The sequence below is a fragment of the Gossypium hirsutum genome, chromosome A07, assembly GCF_007990345.1.
Source record: "Gossypium hirsutum isolate 1008001.06 chromosome A07, Gossypium_hirsutum_v2.1, whole genome shotgun sequence".
Lineage (NCBI taxonomy): Eukaryota > Viridiplantae > Streptophyta > Magnoliopsida > Malvales > Malvaceae > Gossypium > Gossypium hirsutum.
The window spans coordinates 86,420,177-86,430,107 of record NC_053430.1 but is presented as its reverse complement, the minus strand read 5'-3'; positions in this window follow the sequence as shown (position 1 = coordinate 86,430,107).

The following is a 9,931-nucleotide window of genomic DNA, read 5'->3' as shown; positions in this document are numbered from 1 at the left end:
TTGTCACATCAATTAATTATTGGCTACTAGATTAGAAAAATCAATCTTTTAGTAAAACTAATTTATTTGGCGTCACATATATAAATATTAGAGAAATATCAATATTTTTAAATATTTTGAGAGCCTAAAAATAAATAATATTGGTGGAGTGATAGAGAATGATACTATCACCTTAATACGTTAAATTCTTTTAAAAATTGATTATTTTTTTAAAATATTTAAAATTAAAATTTTATCTGGTCAAAGCATACAAAATGTTAACACCACGTATTAATTATGAAGCTTTCCTACCTGTAGGATATAAAAAGAAAGAACCTAATAAAAACCCTTCTCAAATCGTTAATTAATTATGAAGCTTTCCTACCTGTAGGATATAAAAAGATAGAACCTAATAAAAACCCTTCTCAAATCGTTAATTAAGAGCAGCCATTTTTGGGTCAGACCTCATTAAATACTTCAGCAAACTAATAATCATACGAAATTACGCATAAACTATATATAAGTATACTGCATTGGAGTTACCTAAAAGAGAGAGTTCCACAATCACATCTATACTCTCGAGTGTCACTAATCTGATTTTTAAATTAAAAAAATAATCACTTAAATAAAAATTTTGACAGGTGATGTTATTTTTTATGGCTCAATCACTATTATTTATTTTTAGATTTTAAAATATTTTAAAATATTGATATTTTTTAATATTTTTACAAGTAGTGTCAAATAAATTAGTTCCACTAAAAAAATTATTCTTTTAATTTAATAGTCAATAATTGGCAGCGTGGTAAGTTAGTAGATTATTTTTATAATTAATTAAAAATTATTCAAGTCATTTACGTACATAATAAAAAATAAGTTATTTTTATAATTAATTAAAAATTTTAAATTATTTTTATTAAAAAATAAAAAATTCGTATACTTATATTCAAAAATAATAATTCATGTACTCACCTTATATTTATTATTTCTTTGTGATAACCGTGATTAAATTATTTTATATTCATATTTTAAGAATAAATTTAAATTAAATAATAATTCAAACTTGAAGAAATTATAACTTCGACAGTTTATAATTTAAATTTATCCTTCAACTTTTATTTATTTATTTTTATAGTTGAAATAAGGATAAAGATTTTCTAAGATTAAACATAAAGCATTTTACCATGCGAAGATTAATATTGATTAAATCAAGATAAAAAAATATTAAACTAAAATAATTATAAATTATGATAATAATATCATAATAACAACCAAATGAAATCTCAACTGTAAAAATAGCAACAAGGAATAAAAATTAACAAAAAAAAAACTAATAAAATTTCGACTACAATTAAGATTTTAACAATAGACTATAATCAATCTACACATCTTTAGAATCAAATTTGCAAACAGAAAATGAAGAAATAGGACAATGCTCCAAGGCGTGTATCAAGTCACATCTTTAAGGTTATATTCGCCCTCACCTATATTCGATGTGCAAAAAAGTTTCAAGCAAATTAACCTCGAGGATATAATGAAGCCATTGACTATTTGCGTTTTGCACCGATGAGAATAATCCATTAAGCACTGAGCAATATATAACAATAAACTAAATTTTTACAAAGAATTTCTGCAGTAACTCTTTATAGAACAATCTAATAATATTAGAAAATGAGGAAGGATAGAAAGAATTCTTAGAACTTGTTGGTGTGATTTCCAAATGAAATCTCATTCCTATTTATAGGAATTTTCATATCTCTTCATAGAGACGTCTTTTAATAGGTGTCTTTTCTGAATAATAACATCTTTAAAAAGATATATAATTATCCATCTAATATTATAACTATTCAAGTAATATAGTTTGAATAATTATAATTCTTTTTCAAAAATCAAGTGATATAACTCTTGACCAATGACCAAAAGATTTAACTTTTGATTAATTACACCCATTCATTTATAGTTTTTGGAACCTATAAATATTTGAAAATGTTCCAACAATCTCCCCTCATTTTCAAAATATTTTAGATTTTGATATTCTTGTAAATTGATTTGCATAAATGGTATCTTACGATTGAACCTTCATATAGTGAAAACATGTTAAAGTTAATCGAAATTGCTTGGTAGACTAAGCTTTGAACCAACTATTCCATTTGATTAACCAAACACATCTCACACAATGATTTCAACATCAGTTAATGCATAGTATCCATGGACACCATTATGGCCATGTGTTTGTGTCCTCTTTTCATAAGTGATGTTAGAGCCAAGCCCTTGAGCTCCTAGAAGTGGCCACACTTCCACTAACATAGGTAGATCCCATCAATAGTGTTCCCGTAATTATAAGACTTTAACATATTTATGTTATATGTCCATTAAGAGTATGTTACTCATCATTCCCTTATCATTACGGGTACCTAGCACTGTAATCTTAGGATGAATTTATTTATAGTGCTAATAGTCACATACTAATGATATATTTTGTCTCATTGAACTCAAGTCTTGAAGTTATACCAAGCATTGAGTTGAGTTTCCATCATGAGTGGCTCTAATTAATGGGCTTGAGTCCCATCCCTTTTAAGGTCTTGTTAACTACATCTATAACAAGACTTTTTGTCAAAGGATTCGCCAATTTTTCACTTAACCTCACATAATTAATAGTGATCACTCCATATGAGATTAATTGTCAAACATAGCTATGTATTAATCCAACGTGTCTAGACTTTACATTATATACTTGCCTATATGCCTTTGCTAGAGTAACCTCACTATCACAACGAATAAAAATAAGTGAAATTAGTTTAGGCCATAAAGGTACATCATAAAAAAATTTATTAACCATTCTACTTCTTTAGATGCAGCGGCTAATGCAATAAATTCTGCTGCCATGGTGGAATCAGTAATACATGTTTGTTTTTTTAAACCCCAAGAAATGGCTCCTCGACCAAGAATGAAGATCCATCCACTAGTAGATGCGTGGTCTTCCAAACTTGAATTCCAACTAGCATCCGAATACCCTTCTAAAACAGAAGAGTATCCATTATAGCATAATCTATAGTTAATAGTTTTCTTTAAGTACCGAAGTACTCTATTCAAAGCTTTCCAATGCAAACTACTTGGATTACTTGTGTACCTACTCAATTTCCCAACAACATATGCAATATCTAGTCTTGTACAAGTCATTATGTACATAAGACAACCAATTAGACTTGCATATTTCAATTGATCAATTTTCCTAATGGCATTAAATACTAATTTTATTTGAGGATCCATGAGTGTAGATGTTGGTATACAATTGAAAAGATCAAAATTTTTAAGCACCTTTTCAATGTAATGTGATTGTGATAAAGCTATAATGTTTTCCTCTTGAGTTATTTTAATCCGAAGAATAACATCTGCTATACCCATATCCTTTATAGCAAAGTTGTTTGACAAGAATTTCTGTGTTTTCTATTTGTTCCAAATTCATGTAAAAAATGAGCATGTCATCTACATATAAGCAAATAATGACACCTTTTCCATTTTCAAATTTGCTATATATGCATTTATCGAATTGATTTATTTTATAGCCATTAGCTAAAACAACCTTGTCAAACTTTTGGAGCCGTTGTTTTGGTGCTTGTTTAACCCCATAAAGAGATTTAACAAGTTTACATACCTTATGCTCCTATCCTGGAACAACAAATCCTTCCGATTGTTCCATGTACACTTCCTCTTCCAATTCACCATTTAAAAATGTAGTTTTAACATCCATTTGGTGAACAACCAAATTATACATTAAGGTAAGTGATATTAAGAGTAATCGTAGTAATTCTTGCTATTGGAGCATAGGTATCGAAGTAATCAATACCTTGTTTTTGTGTAAAAACTTTGGCTACCAACCTTGCTTTAAATTTATCAATGGTTCCATCGACCTTCATTTTCTTTTTGAAGATCCATTTATAACTTATTGGTTTGGAACATAGTGGAAGATCAACTAAGATCCAAGTTTAATTTTTCATTATTGTATCCATCTTGTCATTTATTACTTCTTTCCAAAAAGCAGAGTCTTGAGATTTCATTGCCTTTTCAAATGTAATAGGATCAAATTTTGTATTATAACAATAATGTATCTTATTGCATAAACTTTCAACTTTTCCTTCTACAAGAAACATAATAAAATCTGGTCCAGAATCTTTAACATTTTTAATCCTTTTACTTCTTCTTAATTCTTGACAAGATTCATTATTATTATCAATTTGTTCCAATAGAATTCATTCTCATTTGAAGAATGAATCAACTGTTGTGGCCGTAATTGTCTTGAAATAGAGTTGAATCTTTTAGCATCTCTTGATTCAATAATAATATTAATTGAAATTGTATCATTTGGTTCATTTACATGAACCTATATTCCTTGATATTATGTGCATATCTTATAAATATGCATTCAATTCCTCTTTCACCTAACTTTTTATGTTTAGGTGTTGAAACTTTGACAATAGCTCTACAACCCCAAACCTTTAAATGATTAAGGTTTGGTTTCCTTTTCTTCCATTGTTCATAAGGGGTTTTTTTATTTTCCTTATTAGGAACTCTATTCAATATATAACAAGCCGTTAGAATAGCTTCTCCCCAAAAACCTTGTCTAAGACTTGAATATGATAACATTGAATTTACCATTTCAATCAAGACTCTATTTTCCTTTTAGCTACACCATTTTGTTGTGGTGTGTAAGGGGCTGAAACTTGATGGATAATTCTAGTGGATTCAAAATAACTTGGATTATAGTATTCTCCACCTATATTCAATCTTAAGCACTTGATAAATGATTCACACTAAAGTTCGACTTCAATTATAAACTTTAAATTTATCAAGTCCTTCATCTTTTGAATGCAATAAATATATATAGAAATATCTGGAACAATCATCAATAAAGAGTAATAAAATATTTCTTTCCACCTAATGTAAGATTATTATGCATGTCACAGAAACCACTATGTATCATATCAAGCAACTTTGTTTTCCTTTAGCCCTTAAGGAAAGGGTTTCTTGTAATTTTAGTCAACATACATGTATTGCATTTTTCAATATTATTATTAAAAACAAGGATTAAATCTAACTTATGCATGTCATTCAATTTTCTATAATTCAAATGACCTAATCTATAATACCATAAACAAGAAGATTTAACCATATAAACATAAATAATATTTTTAATCTTATTAATAATATTAAGTTTGAACATGCTCTTACACACATATCATTTCCTTATAAAAATTCTTCCCTTAGACATAATATACTTATCTGCCTCAAAAATAAGTTTGAAACCAAACTTATTCAACATACTTCCAAACACTAAATTCTTCCTAACTTCTAGTACATAGAGTACATCATTCAAGGTTAAAACCTTTCCAGAAGTGAATTGTAGTTCAACAGACCCTTTGCCTTTGATTTCTACTGTGGAAGAATTTCCCATGTACAAGACATTGTCATTTTCACATTGTGTGAACTTTGTGAACATGATTTTGTCTTTGCACACATGTTTGGTTGCTCCAGTATCAATCCACCATGCATTATCATCTTGTGCCATATTAATTTCAGATATCATTGCAATAAACTTTTCGTTATTATTAGCCTTAGAAGATGATTTCTTCTTTAAAAATCGACAATCATTCTTGAAACCTTCCGGCTTACCACAATGGTAGCATGAGCCTATTGTTTCTTTTTTAAGTTAGGTGCTTTATCAGTTAGTTTGAACTTTCTCTTGGATGATTTAGTAGTCTGTATTTTCTCCGCAACATACACTTTAGCATTTTCAGAATCTATGTTCTGGTCTTGCTTTCGATATTCTTCATCAATACAAAGATGATTTGCCAAATCCTCAAGAGATGTTTCCTCTTTCTTATGTTTTAAAGTTCTTTTAAAGTTTTTCCAAGATGGAGGAAGTTTGTCTATAATGGAAGATACATCAATCATTTCATCCATTTTCATATCATATTGCTTAAATTGATTTCGCATTTTTTCAATATCACGAAATTGTTCTATAACAGAACGACCATCAACCATTTGATAATTATTGAAACGACTGATAAGAAATTTCTTACTTGTAGCATCTTTGGTCGTGTATCTTGTCTTCAATTTGTCCCATAATTCCTTAGCACTGATCTCGTTTTGGTAGGTGTTGAACAAACCATCGGATAAACCATTTAATATGTGGCTTATGCACAAGTAATTAGGTTGTCCCATTTTTGCCTTTCTCGGGTTGTAGCAACATATTCGTTTTCATTCTCTTCTGGTATTAGAGTATCCAAAACATAGGTAATATTCAAAGTTGATAATAAGAAGTGCATCTTTTTCTACCATCGTTGAAAATTGCCACCACTAAATCGATCAAGTTTGACAAAGTTGGAAGCCAACTCCCTTAGTGTTCCACTTTCATGTGTTGTGGTAGTCATCATGAAATTTAACCTTAAAATTGTTAGTACAAATCTTTGGTGAGGAAAATCTTGAACACACAAATGAAACTCGAATATAAAATGAAGAAATAGGACAAGGCTCCAAGGTGTGTATTAAGCCACTATCTTTAAAGTTATATTTACCCCACCTATATTCGGTGTGCAAGAGAGTTTTAAGCAAATTAACATCAAGGAAACAATGAAGCTAACAACTATTTACATTTTAACACTTTAAAACAAAAATATATAATATTTACATATTTATAAAAACTTTATATAAAAACAAATAAAATTTGATTGATATCATAAAATTAACACTTTAAAAGTTATATAATATTTTTACATTTAAATATCATTGTTTAAATTAATTTCTATAGATTTCATATTATTTAACAAAAAAAAAAGGAAAAATCTTCGGAAGGAAAAATGGTGTTTTTTAGTCTTATAGAAATGCCAATCTAAGCTTTTTACAATAATTTATACTCTACTTCGGTATAAGCTTTTCTTTAGTCTGGTCCACCAATATGCGATTAACATACTTTAATGTGGATTCCTTGACGTATCCCCATCTATACTACTATAAAAGGAATACCTAAGGTTTTCTTCTTTTGACACTTGATATATATTTTTTAACAACAATGGTTAATTAACTATTTTAGTCTCAAATTTCAATTTTGGTCTCTGTATTATGTTAAATTTGAGATTTATTTATTTTACATAATTTGGTACTTCAATGTTTATAATATCATTAGTTAGTCTAAATATTTTATTCTAATTAAAATGTTGATGTAAATTTAAAGAATTGTTAACATCGTTGACTTTTTTTTGTTAAATTCAAATCCATTATAATGCTATTTTTTGTGACATGATTATTGAGTGAATATATATTTTTTTAAAATTTAAAATGTCACACCAATAAATTTAATAGAAGAATTTTAACGATGTTAACAATTAGACTTAAATTTTAAATTTGAAAAATAGAGGGATTAAATTCTTAAAAATAAAAAAATGGAATTAAATTCTAAATATACAAATAGTACAGAAACTTAGAGCATATTGAAACCTTTAAATTTTAACTATTTAGTCCAAAATAATTTAAAATGTGAGTCGAAAACCATGCTAATTATAATTAAAAGTACGTTCCTCATTCCTCTTAATTTAATTAGTGGAAAAATGATTTTCGTATGTGTTATGTTAAAATTTATTAATTTTTAAAGAATTAATTTATTTCAAATATAAGAATGTGATTCATTTAAATAATTATGTGAAAGTAACCATTTGGTTTCAACAAATAGATATCATTTTCGTTTTTATTTTCTTGAAAAATAAAAAAATTAAAAAATGTGTTTGGTTGAAAATTTTGAAAATGATTTTTGAAAGATGAAAATGAAAATATATGAAAATTATGAAAAAAAGTTGTTTTTATTGATTTTAATAAAAATATTTTGTAAAATTAAAAATGTTGAAAGAAAGAATTTTAAACTTTGATGAATTGTTACTAGTTCAAATCCACACAAATGTAAAAATATTTTTTTCAATGATTTTAAAATATCAAATCTCTAAGGCAGGTTTGTTGTAATACCCCTAACCCGTTTCTATTACCAGAATAGGGATACGAAGCATTACCAGAAACTTTTAACATAAAATATTCAATTACAACCATTTTATAAAACTCATCATATTGCATTCAAACACATGCATATCGTCCCTTATTTGAGCCCCCGAGGCCTTAAAATCACATTAGAAACGATTCGGGACTAAATCGAAAACAATCAAAAAGTTCAAGAAAAAGTTAGGAAATTTGAACTGCAAGGGTCACACGGCCGTGTGACTCATACGGTTGAGACACACGCCCGTGTCTCAAGCCGTGTCACATTTGAAATAGGGACACACGGTCGTGTCCCAGCTCGTGTTCGTGCCCATGTAACTCTTTGACTTGATTCACACAGCCAAACCACACGCCCGTCTGCCAGGCCGTGTAACACTCGAAATACAACATTAAAAAAAAACTATAGGGGACACACAGTCGTGTTGCATGGCCGTGTGACACACATGGCTGAGACACACACCCGTGTCTTAGGCTGTGTAGACAAGAAATAGGCCAAATTCAAGCCATTTCTTTCACCCAATTTAAGCACACCCTTACAAGCCATTTGCACATATAGTTGAGGTATCAAAACATGTTTAAACATGCATAAAATGACCAATTTCAATAACCAAAATTCATTCAACTAATATGCCAAAAGACACCTCAATCACATTTTAAAACATATCATACTTGACTTATACCATGTCAATATAACTTATCATTTGAACTGTTGCTGTCATGCATCCTAAATACACATATATCTAACTCATATATATTTAACCATATTACATCCATATTTATTTAGCTTAATTCCATACCAAGTTATACCATAATTGACCGCAAGCCAAATTCACATTCAAACGTACCAAATGGGTCATAATTCAACCAATTATACTTTGACTAAATTCCATATCAAATCATGCTCTAAATGATCATTTTGCAAACATGCCAACACTTAGCACCTTGGCCATAAAAACCATGCATCAATTTGATCATATAAACACCAACCATTAAGCATCAAAGTTTCAAAAGCACACCAACCATCAAGGCATTAAAATAGCATAAGTTTCACAAATTCAAAGCAACATTACAAGCCAATTTCATTAATTAATCATTGGACATAGTCGACCTATACATTCCATTATAACCACAACCAAAGCATCAAAATCTACCGATAAATTTGATAAATAGTGTGATGGATCTCCGGCTAGTTTCCAACCCAATCGAGCTTCCGATAATCTATAAAGTAAAGGAAAAACTATGTAAGCAATGAATGCTTAGTAAGTTCGTATAAACTTTAATATTCCATTTCAATAATAAACTTTATAGAATACACATAAATCTATGCCAGTTCCATAAGATTCATAAATCGATATGATCAACAACTCACAAATGAGTAAGTTCATTAATGTCACATATATTTATCATTCATAACATGATAGAATTTTATGGGTCTTAATGGATAATCACCAACCTTTCTATAAGATTATACACTTTTTGATTTACTCTCTTTTCATTCTGTTCTTAATGCTTATCATAAGTATAAACAACATTATCAATTTCCAACTTAGTGTATTTATCCATGTTATAGGTATATACATCCATAGTATACGTAAAATTCTCACATATAATACATTATTCAAACTCATTACTTCATTTTCCTCAAATTTCATTTCAACTATGAATTTACCATTTCATTACCGTTCCTCACCCATTTCATATGTATAACACACAAGTTATAAGCATAATTTCAACCATGACTACAAGCTAGTGCATTTAAACATAGCTATTTTGGAATAAACTACATAATCAACCATTGCATAAGAAATTACATACTTAGATTTATTCCACTTTTTCATGGACATAAACACATTACCAATTGAGCACTTACCGTTTCAATGTATTTTCATTAATATTAAACATGATATAATTCAAT